This window comes from Arachis stenosperma, chromosome 5 (assembly GCF_014773155.1).
Source record: "Arachis stenosperma cultivar V10309 chromosome 5, arast.V10309.gnm1.PFL2, whole genome shotgun sequence".
In the NCBI taxonomy this organism is placed as follows: domain Eukaryota; kingdom Viridiplantae; phylum Streptophyta; class Magnoliopsida; order Fabales; family Fabaceae; genus Arachis; species Arachis stenosperma.
The window spans coordinates 100,305,429-100,318,750 of record NC_080381.1 but is presented as its reverse complement, the minus strand read 5'-3'; the positions used below and the strand labels follow the sequence as shown (position 1 = coordinate 100,318,750).

The 13,322-nt window shown below is 41.1% G+C and overlaps 2 non-coding genes across 2 annotated transcripts; both read left to right on the top strand.

The window, feature by feature from the left end:
- Positions 1 to 6,298: 6,298 nt before the first annotated feature.
- On the top strand, positions 6,299 to 6,406 carry LOC130983963 (small nucleolar RNA R71). Its single transcript, XR_009087928.1, has one exon. It is a non-coding gene; the product is annotated as a small nucleolar RNA R71 (small nucleolar RNA).
- Positions 6,407 to 12,941: 6,535 nt separating this feature from the next.
- On the top strand, positions 12,942 to 13,045 carry LOC130984025 (small nucleolar RNA R71). The gene has a single exon (XR_009087986.1). It is a non-coding gene; the product is annotated as a small nucleolar RNA R71 (small nucleolar RNA).
- The last annotated feature ends 277 nt before the right edge of the window (positions 13,046 to 13,322 follow it).

Sequence of the window (13,322 nt, the reverse complement as noted above, 5' to 3'; positions counted from 1 at the left end):
GGTGCGCGAAATTGTGAACAATACTTTTCACAACTCTCATAATCCCTGGTCATGAACTCCAAAAACTTGGTGGTTCAATTCCATGGCATTACACAACTTCGCACAACTAACCAGCAAGTGCACTGGGTCGTCCAAGTAATACCTTACGTGAGTAAGGGTCGATCCCACGGAGATTGTTAGTATGAAGCAAGCTATGGTCATCTTGTAAATCTTAGTCAGGCAGACTCAAATGGATATGATGATGAACGAAAATAACATAAAAGATAAAGATAGAGATACTTATGTAATTCATTGGTAGGAACTTCAGATAAGCGCATGAAGATGCCTTCCCTTCCGTCTCTCTGCTTTCCTACTGTCTTCATCCAATCCTTCTTACTCCTTTCCATGGCAAGCTTGTGTAGGGTTTCACCGGTGTCAATGGCTACCTCCCATCCTCTCAGTGAAAGCGATTTGCATATGCCCTGTCACGGCACGCGGAATTCAGCTGTCGGTTCTCGGTCAGGCCGGAATAATATCCATTGATACTTTTGCGTCTGTCACTAACGCCCCGCCTGCTAGGAGTTTGAAGCACGTCACAGTCATTCAGTCATTGAATCCTACTCAGAATACCACATACAAGGTTAGACCTTCCGGATTCTCTTGAATGCTGCCATCAGTTCTTGCCTATACCACGAAGACTCTGATCTCACGGAATGGTTGGCTCGTTTGTTAGGCGAGCACTCGGTTGTCAGGCGATCAACCATGCATCGTGCAATCAGGAATCCAAGAGATATTCACTAGAGCCTTGATTGCTTGTAGAACAAAAGTGGTTGTCAGTCACCTTGTTCATAGGTGAGAATGATGATGAGTGTCACGGATCATCACATTCATCAAGTTGAAGAACAAGTGATATCTTGGACAAAGAACAAGCGGAATTGAATGGAAGAACAATAGTAATTGCATTAATACTCGAGGTACAGCAGAGCTCCACACCTTAATCTATGGTGTGTAGAAACTCCACCGTTGAAAATACATAAGCATAAGGTCTAGGCATGGCCGTGAGGCCAGCCTCCCAGTGATCTAAGATAGCATAAAAATGAAGATAGCTACCAAAGTCTTTTAATACAATAGTAAAAGGTCCTACTTATAGAAGACTAGTGGCCTAAGGTGTACAGAAATGAGTAAATGACATAAAAATCTACTTCCGGGCCCACTTGGTGTGTGCTTCGGCTGAGCAATGAAGCATTTTCGTGTAGAGACTCTTCTTGGAGTTAAACGCCAGCTTTTATGCCAGTTTGGGCGTTTAACTCCCATTTGGGTGCCAGTTCCAGTGTTTAACGCTGGGATTTCTTGAGGTGACTTTGAACGCCGGTTTGGGCCATCAAATCTTGGGCAAAGTATGGACTATCATATATTGCTGGAAAGCCCAGGATGTCTACGTTCCAACGTCATTGAGAGCGCGCCAATTGGGCTTCTGTAGCTCCAGAAAATCCACTTCGAGTGCAGGGAGGTCAGAATCCAACAGCATCTGCAGTCCTTTTCAGTCTCTGAATCAGATTTATGCTCAGGTCCCTCAATTTCAGCCAGAAAATACCTGAAATCACAGAAAAACACACAAACTCATAGTAAAGTCCAGAAAAGTGAATTTTAGCTAAAAACTAATAAAAATATACTAAAAACTAACTAGATCATACCAAAAACATACTAAAAACAGTGCCAAAAAGTGTATAAATTATCCGCTCATCACAACACCAAACTTAAATTGTTGCTTGTCCTCAAGCAACTGAAAATCAAATAAGATAAAAAGAAGAGAATATGCAATGAATTCCAAAAACATCTATGAAGATCAGTATTAATTAGATGAGCGGGGCTTTTAGCTTTTTGCCTCTGAACAGTTTTGGCATCTCAGTCTATCCTTTGAAATTCAGAATGGTTGGCTTCTTTAGGAACTCAGAATCCAGATAGTGTTATTGATTCTCCTAGTAGAGTATGATGATTCTTGAACACAGCTACTTTATGAGTCTTGGTCGTGGCCCAAAGCACTCTGTCTTCCAGTATTACCACCGGATACATACATGCCACAGACACATAATTGGGTGAACCTTTTTAGATTGTGACTTAGCTTTGCTAAAGTCCCCAATTAGAGGTGTCCAGGGTTCTTAAGCACACTCTTTTTGCCTTGGATCACAACTTTATTCTTTCTTTTTCTCTTTCTTTTTTTTTTTCTTTTCGGTTTTTTTTTTCGCTTGCTTTCTTTTTTTTTTGTATTCACTGCTTTTTCTTGCTTCAAGAATCATTTTTAATGATTTTTCAGATCCTCAGTAACATGTCTCCTTTTTCATCATTCTTTCAAGAGCCAACCTTCATGAACCACAAATTCAAGATATATATGCACTGTTTAAGCATACATTCAGAGAACAAGAGTATTGCCACCACATCAAAATAATTAAACTATTATAAAATTCAAAATTCATGCAATTCTTTCCTTTTCAATTTAAGCACGTTTTTATTCAAGAAAGGTGATGGATTCATAGGACATTCATAACTTTAAGGCATAGACACTAAGACACTAATGATCACAAGACACAAACATGAATAAACATAAGCAGAAAATTCGAAAAACAGAAGAATAAAGAACAAGGAAATCAAGGAACGGGTCCACCTTAGTGATGGCGGCTCTTTCTTCCTTTTGAAGATCCTATGGAGTGCTTGAGCTCCTCAATATCTCTTCCTTGTCTTTGTTGCTCCTCCCTCATGATTCTTTGGTCTTCTCTAATTTCATGAAGGATGATGGAGTGTTCTTGATGCTCTACCCTTAGTTGTCCCATGTTGGAACTTAGTTCTCCTAGGGAGGTGTTCAGTTGCTCCCAATAGTTTTGTGGAGGAAAGTGCATCCCTTGGGGCATCTCAGGGATCTCATGATGAGAGGGGTCTCTTGTGTGCTCCATCCTTTTCTTAGTGATGGGCTTATCCTCATCAATGGGGATGTCTCCCTCTATGTCAACTCCAACTGAATAACAGAGGTGACAAATGAGATGAGGAAAGGCTAACCTTGCTAAGGTAGAGGACTTGTCCGCCACCTTATAGAGTTCTTGGGCTATAACCTCATGAACTTCCACTTCTTCTCCAATCATGATGCTATGAATCATGATGGCCCGGTCTAGAGTAACTTCGGACCGGTTGCTAGTGGGAATGATTGAGCTTTGAATGAACTCCAACCATCTTCTAGCCATGGGTTTGAGGTCATGCCTTCTCAATTGAACCGGCTTGCCTCTTGAATCTCTCTTCCATTGTGCGCCCTCTTCACATATGACTGTGAGGACTTGGTCCAACCTTTGATCAAAGTTGACCCTTCTAGTGTAAGGATGTTCATCTCCTTGCATCATGGGCAAATTGAATGCCAACCTTACACTTTCCGGACTAAAATCCAAGTAATTCCCCCGAACCATAGTAAGATAATTCTTTGGATTTGGGTTCATACTTTGTTCATGGTTCTTGGTGATCCATGCATTGGCATAGAACTCTTGAACCATCAAGATTCTGACTTGTTGAATGGGGTTGGTAAGAACTTCCCAACCTCTTCTTCGGATCTCATGTCGAATCTCCGGATATTCACCCTTTTTGAGTGAAAAGGGGACCTCGGGGATCACCTTCTTCAAGGCCACAACTTCACAGAAGTGGTATTGATGCACCCTTGAGATGAATCTTTCCATCTCCCATGACTCGGAGGTGGAAGCTTTTGTCTTCCCTTTCCTCTTTCTAGAGGTTTCTCCGGCCTTGGATGCCATAAATGGTTATGGAAAAACGAAAAAGCAATGCTTTTACCACACCAAACTTAAAATGTTTGCTCGTCCTCGAGCAAAAGAAGAAAGAAGAGAGTAGAATAAGAAGAAATGAGGAGAGAGGGAATGGCTTTGTATTCGGCCAAAGGGGAGAGAGATGGTGTTTAAGGTGTGTGAAAATGAAGGAGTGAAGGAGGGTTTATATAGGACAGAGAGAGAGGGTAGGGTTCGGCCATTATGTGTGGGTTTGGGAGGGAAAGTGGTTTGAATTTGAATGGTGAGGTAGGTGGGGTTTTATGAAGGATGGATGTGAGTGGTGAAGAGAAAGATGGGATTTGATAGGTGAAGGGTGAAGAAGAGAGAGGGTGGTGGGGTTGGTGGGGATCCTGTGGGGTCCACAGATCCTGTGGTGTCAAGGAAAAGTCATCCCTGCACCAAATGGCATTCAAAATCACATTTTGAGCCATTTCTGGCGTTAAACGCCGGGCTGGTGCCCATTTCTGGCGTTTAACGCCAGCTTCTTGCCCTTTTCTGGCGTTTAACGCCAGTCTGGTGCCCCTTTCTGGCATTAAACGCCCAGAATGGTGCCAGACTGGGCGTTAAACGCCCAACAGCTAACCTTACTGGCGTTTAAACGCCAGTAAGTGCGTCCTCCAGGGTGTGCTGTTTTTCTTCCTGTTTTTCATTCTGTTTTTGCTTTTTTCATTGATTTTGTAATTTCTTATGATCATCAACCTACAAAAAAGATAAAATAACAAAAGGAAATAGTTAATTATAAAACATTGGGTTGCCTCCCAACAAGCGCTTCTTTAATGTCATTAGCTTGACAGAGGACACTCATGGAGCCTCACAGATACTCAGAGCCATGTTGGAACCTCCCAACACCAAACTTAGAGTTTGAATGTGGGGGTTCAACACCAAACTTAGAGTTTGGTTGTGGCCTCCCAACACCAAACTTAGAGTTTGACTGTGGGGGCTCTGTTTGACTCTGATTTGAGAGAAGCTCTTCAAGCTTCCTCTCCATGGTGACAGAGGGATATCCTTGAGCCTTAAACACCAAGGATTCTTCATTCACTTGAATGATCAACTCTCCTCTATCAACATCAATCACAGCCTTTGCTGTGGCTAGGAAGGGTCTGCCAAGGATGATGGATTCATCCATGCACTTCCCAGTCTCTAGGACTATGAAATCAGTAGGGATATAATGGTCCTCAACTTTAACCAGAACATCCTCTACAAGTCCATAGGCTTGTTTTCTTGAGTTGTCTGCCATCTCTAGTGAGATTTTTGCAGCTTGCACCTCAAAGATCCCTAGCTTCTCCATTACAGAGAGGGGCATGAGGTTTACACTTGACCCTAAGTCACACAGAGCCTTCTTGAAGGTCATGGTGCCTATGGTACAAGGTATTGAAAACTTCCCAGGATCTTGTCTCTTTTGAGGTAATTTCTGCCTAGACAAGTCATCCAGTTCTTTGGTGAGCAAAGGGGGTTCATCCTCCCAAGTCTCATTTCCAAATAACTTGTCATTTAGCTTCATGATTGCTCCAAGGTATTCAGCAACTTGCTCTTCAGTGACATACTCATCCTCTTCAGAGGAAGAATACTCATCAGAGCTCATGAATGGCAGAAGTAATTCCAATGGAATCTCTATGGTCTCATTTTGAGCCTCAGATTCCCATGGTTCCTCATTGGGGAACGCATTGGAGGTCAGTGGACGTCCAGTGAGGCCTTCCTCAGTGGCATTCACTGCCTCTTCTTCCTCCCAGAATTCGGCCATGTTAATGGCCTTACACTCTCCTTTTGGATTTTTTTCAGTATTGCTTGGGAGAGTACTAGGAGGGAGTTCAGTGATTTTCTTGCTCAGCTGACCCACTTGTGCCTCCAAATTCCTAATGGAGGACCTTGTTTCAGTCATGAAACTTTGAGTGGTTTTGATTAGATCAGAGACCATGGTTGCTAAGTCAGAGGTATTCTGCTTAGAACTCTCTGTCTGTTGCTGAGAAGATGATGGAAAAGGCTTGCCATTGCTAAACCTATTTCTTCCACCATTATTGTTGTTGAAACCTTGTTGAGGTTTCTCTTGATTCTTCCATGAGAAATTTGGGTGATTTCTCCATGAAGAATTGTAGGTGTTTCCATAGGGTTCTCCTAGGTAATTCACCTCTTTCATTGAAGGGTTCTCAGGATCATAGGCTTCTTCCTCAGATGAAGCATCCTTAGTACTGCTTGGTGCATTTTGCATTCCAGACAGACTTTGAGAAATCAAATTGACTTGTTGAGTCAATATTTTATACTGAGCCAAAATGACATTCAGAGCATCAATCTCAAGAACTCCTTTCTTCTGATTAGTCCCATTGTTCATAGGATTCCTTTCAGAAGTGTACATGAATTGGTTATTTGCAACCTATCTCAATTAGTTCTTGAGCTTCTGCAGGCGTCTTCTTCAGATGAAGAGATCCTCCAGCAGAGCTATCCAAAGACATCTTGGATAGTTCAGAGAGACCATCATAGAAAATACCTATGATGCTCCATTCAGAAAGCATGTCAGAAGGACACTTTCTGATTAATTGTTTGTATCTTTCCCAAGCTTCATAGAGGGATTCTCCATCCTTTTGTCTGAAGGTTTGGACTTCCACTCTAAGCTTACTCAATTTTTGAGGTGGAAAGAACTTTGCCAAGAAGGCATTGACTAGCTTTTCCCAAGAGTCCAGGCTTTTTTTTTAGGTTGAGAATCCAACCATGTTCTAGCTCTGTCTCTTACAGCAAAAGGGAATAGCATGAGTCTGTAGACTTCAGGGTCAACCCCATTAGTCTTGACAGTGTCACAGATTTGCAAGAATTCAGCTAAGAACTGATGAGGATCTTCCAATGGGTTTCCATGGAACTTGCAATTCTGTTGCATTAGAGAAACTAATTGAGGCTTAAGCTCAAAGTTGTTTGCTCTAATGGCAGGGATAGAGATGCTTCTCCCATAGAAGTCGGGAGTAGGTGCAGTAAAGTCACCCAGCACCTTCCTTGCATTGTTTGCATTGTTGTTGTTTTCGGCTGCCATGTGTTCTTCTTCTTTGAAGAATTCGATCAGGTCCTCTAAAGAGAGTTGTGCTTTAGCTTCTCTTAGTTTTCGCTTCAAGGTCCTCTCAGGTTCAGGGTCAGCTTCAACAAGAATGCCTTTGTCTTTGCTCCTGCTCATAAGAAAGAGAAGGGAACAAGAAAATGTGGAATCCTCTATGTCACAGTATAGAGATTCCTTGAAGTGTCAGAGGAAAAGAAGGGTAGAAGACAGAAGTAGAAAATTTGAACTTATCAGAAAGAATGGAGTTCGAATTTTGTATTAAGGGATATTGTTAGTCCATAAATAGAAGGATGTGAGGAGAAGGGAAGTAATTTTCGAAAATTAAGTGAAAGATTTTGAAAATATTTTTGAAAAACATTACTTGATTTTCGAAAATGAAAGTGGGAAAGAAATAAAATGATTTTTGAAAAAAAATTTTGAAAGTAGAAATAAAAAAGATTTGATTGAAAACTATTTTGAAAAAGATGAGGTTAAGAAGATATGATTGGTTTTTTAAAAAAAGATGTGATTGAGAAGATATGATTTGAAAACAATTTTAAAAAGATTTGATTTTAAAAACTAGTAACTTGGCTATCAAGAAAAGATATGATTCAAACATTAAACCTTTCTCAACAGAAAAGGCAACATACTTGAAATGTTGAGTCAAATCATTAATTGATAGTAAGTATCTTTGAAAAAGGAAAGAAATTAATGTTGAAAACATTTGATTGAAGAGATGTGATTTGAAAAAGATTTGATTTTGAAAAACTTTGAAAACTTGAAAAAAAATTGATTTGAAAACAAAATTCTCCCCCTTGTGCCATCCTGGCGTTAAACGCCCAGAATGGTGCACATTCTGGCGTTTAACGCCCAAAACTATACCCTTTTGGGCGTTAAACGCCCAACCAGGTACCCTGGCTGGCGTTTAAACGCCAGTCTGTCCTTCTTCACTGGGCGTTTTGAACGCCCAGCTTTTTCTGTGCAATTCCTCTGCTGTATGTTCTGAATCTTCAATTCTCTGTATTATTGACTTGAAAGGACACAAATTAAAAATATTTTTGGATTTTTAATAATAAAGAGTAATCAAAATGCAACTAAAATCAAATAATAATGCATGCAAGACACCAAACTTAGCAGTTTGTATACCATTGACACTAACAAAATGAGAATGCAACACTCAAGTCAATAGAATTCAAAGATCAAAACAAGGAAATCATCAAGAACATCTTGAAGATCACTAAGACACATGAATGAATGCATGCAATTGACACCAAACTTAAGATGAGACTAGTGTCTCAACAAGAAACATAACATATTTTTGGTCTTTTTATGATTTTTTTGAATTTTTTTTTTGTGTTTTTCGAAAATTAAGTGGAAAAAGATATCAAAATTCTTAATGAGAATTCCAGGAATCAGTGCAATGTTAGTCTAAGGCTCCGGTCCAGGAATTAGACATGGCTTCACAGCCAGCCAAGCTTTCAAAGAAAGCTTCGGTCCAAAACACTAGACATGGCCAAAGGCCAGCCAAGCCTTAGCAGATCACTGCTCCAAAAGCAAGATTGATAAAAATCAACAAGCTCTTGTGATGATAAGTTGAAACCTCGGTCCAATGAGATTAGACATGGCTTCTCAGCCAGCCAGACTTCAACAAATCATCATGAAACTCTAGAATTCATCTTCAAGAATTTCGAAAAAAAAATACCTAATCTAAGCAACAAGATGAACCGTCAGTTGTCCAAACTGAACAATCCCAGGCATTGTTACCAAAAGCTTGCTCAAAACTTGAACAATCCCCGGCAACGGCGCCAAAAACTTGGTGCGCGAAATTGTGAACAATACTTTTCACAACTCTCATAATCCCTGGTCATGAACTCCAAAAACATGGTGGTTCAATTCCATGGCATTACACAACTTCGCACAACTAACCAGCAAGTGCACTGGGTCGTCCAAGTAATACCTTACGTGAGTAAGGGTCGATCCCACGGAGATTGTTAGTATGAAGCAAGCTATGGTCATCTTGTAAATCTTAGTCAGGCAGACTCAAATGGATATGATGATGAACGAAAATAACATAAAAGATAAAGATAGAGATACTTATGTAATTCATTGGTAGGAACTTCAGATAAGCGCATGAAGATGCCTTCCCTTCCGTCTCTCTGCTTTCCTACTGTCTTCATCCAATCCTTCTTACTCCTTTCCATGGCAAGCTTGTGTAGGGTTTCACCGGTGTCAATGGCTACCTCCCATCCTCTCAGTGAAAGCGATTTGCATATGCCCTGTCATGACACGCGGAATTCAGCTGTCGGTTCTCGGTCAGGCCGGAATAATATCCATTGATACTTTTGCGTCTGTCACTAACGCCCCGCCTGCTAGGAGTTTGAAGCACGTCACAGTCATTCAGTCATTGAATCCTACTCAGAATACCACAGACAAGGTTAGACCTTCCGGATTCTCTTGAATGCTGCCATCAGTTCTTGCCTATACCACGAAGACTCTGATCTCACGGAATGGTTGGCTCGTTTGTCAGGCGAGCACTCGGTTGTCAGGCGATCAACCATGCATCGTGCAATCAGGAATCCAAGAGATATTCACTAGAGCCTTGATTGCTTGTAGAACAAAAGTGGTTGTCAGTCACCTTGTTCATAGGTGAGAATGATGATGAGTGTCACGGATCATCACATTCATCAAGTTGAAGAACAAGTGATATCTTGGACAAAGAACAAGCGGAATTGAATGGAAGAACAATAGTAATTGCATTAATACTCGAGGTACAGCAGAGCTCCACACCTTAATCTATGGTGTGTAGAAACTCCACCATTGAAAATACATAAGCATAAGGTCTAGGCATGGCCGTGAGGCCAGCCTCCCAGTGATCTAAGATAGCATAAAAATGAAGATAGCTACCAAAGTCTTTTAATACAATAGTAAAAGGTCCTACTTATAGAAGACTAGTGGCCTAAGGTGTACAGAAATGAGTAAATGACATAAAAATCTACTTCCGGGCCCACTTGGTGTGTGCTTGGGCTGAGCAATGAAGCATTTTCGTGTAGAGACTCTTCTTGGAGTTAAACGCCAGCTTTTATGCCAGTTTGGGCGTTTAACTCCCATTTGGGTGCCAGTTCCAGCGTTTAACGCTGGGATTTCTTGAGGTGACTTTGAACGCCGGTTTGGGCCATCAAATCTTGGGCAAAGTATGGACTATCATATATTGCTGGAAAGCCCAGGATGTCTACTTTCTAACGCCGTTGAGAGCGCGCCAATTGGGCTTCTGTAGCTCCAGAAAATCCACTTCGAGTGCAGGGAGGTCAGAATCCAACAGCATCTGCAGTCCTTTTCAGTCTCTGAATCAGATTTTTGCTCAGGTCCCTCAATTTCAGCCAGAAAATACCTGAAATCACAGAAAAACACACAAACTCATAGTAAAGTCCAGAAAAGTGAATTTTAGCTAAAAACTAATAAAAATATACTAAAAACTAACTAGATCATACCAAAAACATACTAAAAACAGTGCCAAAAAGTGTATAAATTATCCGCTCATCAGTTATCCTTAATAATTGTGCATAATTCTAATAAATCATAGTCACTTTGGCTCTTTGCTCCTAAACAAATTTACTACCTAAAGTGATTGAAATCAAAGTATTAAAACGTGCACATGGTATACTTGTCATGAATTTCTAAATCCAAAGGAACTTCTTGCTTTTCGTTAACTGTGTTCCAAGAGGAACACCAAACTTAATGTTTGGTTGTGCACCTTGAATGAAAGATTGAATACAATTTGAATAAGATTTGGGGTGCCTTCAGGCACACCAAACTTAGAGACCAATTGTATTTTACATGCAATGTTTAGTGCACCTTATCAACAGTTGTCCTGAGGATTCAAGTTCATGCATAAGAAACCATGCTTTATTAGATGCAAAGTAAAACAATAAAGAGTAAGGATACTAAAACATGGGTTGCCTCCCATGAAGCGCTTCTTTAACGTCACTAGCTTGACGGTTGTCCCTTGTTATGGTGGATTGTAGTGCTTGATGTCCTCTCCTCTCACTATGGAAACATCCCCATTTGATTCCTTCATGATTTCCAAATGTTCCATAGAAAGAACTTTTCTGATTGTGAACACTTGAGGGAGCTGAGAAGGAATGGGTTTGAGGCCAGGTGGGATTGGCAGATAATGACTTGATATCACTTTATCTCCCGGAGAGAAACCTTCAGTGGGAATTTTCTTGTTTCTCCACCCTCTTGGCAGTTTCTTTACAATCCTTCCCTCTCTCTTGAGGATTTCTTCATTGACCCTTATGACAGGAGGGTCCTTCTGAGCTGTTTCTATTGATTCTTGTGGCTTTAACTCTTGCAATTCTTGTTTGCCTTTCAAGGACTGTTTCAGAGTTTCAGCTGCTGGATTACTTTCCTCCAAACACAGATTGCTACTATCATCCTTAGGCTTTTCAGGTTCTAGTTCAGGCTCAGATGCAGGTTTAAAAACATGGAAAATGAGCTGTTCATCATGTACTCTCTAAATTAGCTCTCCTTGTTCTATATCTATGAGCGCTCTAGCAGTGGCTAGAAATGGCCTTCCCAGAATGATAGGGTGTATGTAGCTTTCCTCCATGTCCAAAATGACAAAGTCTGTGGGGAAAAAATAATTTCCCACTTTCACCAGCACATTCTCAACTACCCCTTCAGCTTGCTTCTGAGTTTTGTCAGCCAGTTGTATGATTACATCAGTGGATCTCACCTCATTCAGTTGTAGCCTCCTCATAAGAGTCAGAGGCATCACATTTATGCTAGCTCCTAGATCACAGAATCCTCTGTCAATTTTTGTTTCCCCTATGATGCAGGGGATATGAAAACTTCCTGGGTCTGTTTTCTTAGAGACCATATCCTTCTTGATGAGTGCACTGCATTCTTTGTTCATTATTACAGTTTGTCCTCCCTTCAAAACTCTTTTCTTGCTCAGCAATTCCTTCAAATACTTGATATGTGTAGGCATCTGCTGGAGCATCTCAAGAAAGGGGATATTGATATGGAGAGACTTAAATGTCTCTAAAAACCTTGAATATATTTTCCCTTTTTCACCTCCTCCTAACCTCTGAGGAAATGGTGCTTTTGGTTGGTATGTTTCCAGCATGCCTTCCTTTTGCATTTCCTTATCTTGCTCAGTTTCACTTTCCTGCTTAGCTTCTTCCACACCTTCTTTCAAGATTTCTGGTTCCTTTTTTGAGGGTCTGATTCCTTCTTCTTCTGAGACTTCCTTTAATATGGTGATGGCCTTGCATTCTTCCCATCTCACTCCCTTTTGTTCCCCTTTAGGATTCTTTTCTGTGTCACTAGGGAACACTGCAGTTGACTTGGGGGTCTGTTGAGATAGCTCTCCTACTCGAGACTCCATCCACTTGAGTTTTTCACCATGGTTCCTTAAGGTCGATCTCACATCTTCCCTAAAGCTTTTCAACTCATTTATGTCCTGACCCATGTTTGCTAGTATTCCTTCTATCCTGTTTAATTGATCTTGAAATTGTTGGTTCGGATTGGATTGGGCAGGTTGGTTATTTTGGCCATGATATGGTGGTTGGGAGTAAGTGTTTTGTGTGGCTTGGTATGATCTTTGGTTGGAGTTTTGGTATGTGGAATTGTTATGTTGGTTGTGGTTGTAAGGTTTGTGGTTTTGTGGTTGGGTTTGTTGGTTTCCCCACCCAAAGTTTGGGTGGTTTTTCCATCCTGGGTTGTAAGTGTTGGAATGTGGATCATATGGTTGTTTTTGTTGGTTTCCCACATAGTTGGCCTCTTCCCAATCACCTCCTTCAATGCTTACTTCCTCTTGATCTTGTGTGTGGATCGCAGCCACTTGCTTTGAGTCTAATTTCCTGGTGAGTTCTGCTAGTTGCTTGGCAAACACCTTGTTTTGGGCTAGAATTGTATCAACATGGTTCAACTCCATGACTCCCTTAGTGTTGTGTCTCTCTGAAGCATAGTAGTACTCATTCTCAGCCACTGTCTCAATCACTTCAATGGCTTCTTCCACAGTCTTTTTCATGTTCAATGAACCTCCTGATGAATGGTCTACAGCCTTCCTTGATTCATAAGAAAGTCCATCATAGAAAATATGCAATTGCACCCAGTCAGGAAACATGTTTGGTGGACATTTCCTTGTCAATTCTTTGAACCTCTCCCATGCCTCGTAGAGCGTCTCACCATCTTGTTGTCTAAAAGTCTGAACCTCAGATCGAAGCCTATTGACCTTTTGTGGGGGGTAGAAACGTGCCAGAAACTTGCTCTCCACCTCATCCCAGGTTGTTAGGCTGTCCCTTGGGAATGATTCCAGCCACTTAGCTGCCTTGTCCCTAAGTGAAAATGGAAACAAGAGCAGTTTATAGGCATCTTCCTGGACTCCATTGGACTTCACAGTGTCGCAAATTCTCAGGAATTTTGTGAGATGTTGGTTTGGGTCTTCATTAGCACTCCCACCAAATGAACAATGGTTCTCCACCAGTGATATTAACTGTGGTTTG